Below are 1,345 nucleotides of genomic sequence, written 5' to 3'. Positions count from 1 at the left end.
GAACTCACGACCTCGTGCTTGCCAGGCAGGCACTGTGCTGCTGAGCTAAATCCCCAGCCCCTAGGAGATATTGTTTTATCATTACTTTATATTTGATTTGAACAGTACCTTGATGATATTAAGAACACAAAACTCACATTCACTTTCTTAAACTTGTCTGAAGTATTTTCTTTTTCCTTACTGAGGACAATATTTTCAAAACTAGTTGCTGTTTTATATTTTGGGATATTTCCACTAATAAGGAAATATGCCAGGTGTGGTGGTACCAGCCTGTAATGCTTATGCTCAGAGAACTGAGACAGGAGAACAGCCTGAACCACACAGCAAATTTAAGACCAACTTAAAAGGTGTAGTGAGATGCTGTGTTGAAAACAAACAAACATACAAATAACAAGAAATAAATAATTTAAGTATCTTCAGCCAACATCATTTTTTACAGGAAATTTATGTATCAAGATTAAGAATGGATTGGTTTAAACTTCAGCCTTCCAACCCTGATCTGTTTTTAAATTGCTTCCTTTTAGCCATACCAATAATATGATCCAAATAGTCATATACAACTTTAAGCCAAAATCGCTCAAATTTAAAAAATAGCATAAAATTTATATTCTAAGGTTACTCTGTCCTTTACATCCATGTTATCTAGCTCACTAGAAAAAAAAGAATGCACGTCTACTGGTGCACAACAAAATGATCTAACCGTATGGAGAATTTTGGTAAAAGTTTTACTGCATTACAGTCTTCTACTAAAAGAAATGTAAGCTTCTGAAATTCTGTAATAGGGTTCCGGGATAATGTCAAGAAGGTGACTGCTAGGCCATTTTGCTTGCATAATACAGAATTATTTCTTCGTGTAGCTGGTTTGTATTCAGGATAAGATAAGCCTTCATCATACAATTTGTTTAAGAATTCATGTCCTTTGCCATAGTAACTGTATCTGCTTTTAAATGGACAATATTCAGCTTTGAGTAGATAAGTTTAATATAATTCTCATAGAAACTTGAATGTATATGCTGAAGCCCCATCTTAAACTAAAAGGATCATTCCTTAAGCAATAGATATCTTAATCAAAGGGAAAAATCCTTAGTCAAATTAATCTGTAATTAAAAGTGAGTATCGTTGCGTGTCAGCCTATGAACTGAAGCTATATGGACCATGAATTACTTTTTTTTTTTGTCTTTTTGAGACAGGGTCTTGCTATACAGTTCAAGCTGGCCTTGAGCTTACTTTGTAGCCCAGACTGGTCTTGAACTTGCAACGATCCTCCTGCCTCAGCTTCCGAATTACGTTTTTTAGTTTGAGGTTTATTTATTTATCTATTTAAAAGTTATCCGTCCTGTGGTTA

The sequence above is a fragment of the Chinchilla lanigera genome, unplaced genomic scaffold, assembly GCF_000276665.1.
Source record: "Chinchilla lanigera isolate Chin_1 unplaced genomic scaffold, ChiLan1.0 scaffold00056, whole genome shotgun sequence".
NCBI lineage: Eukaryota > Metazoa > Chordata > Mammalia > Rodentia > Chinchillidae > Chinchilla > Chinchilla lanigera.
This window is presented reverse-complemented; position numbering follows the sequence as displayed.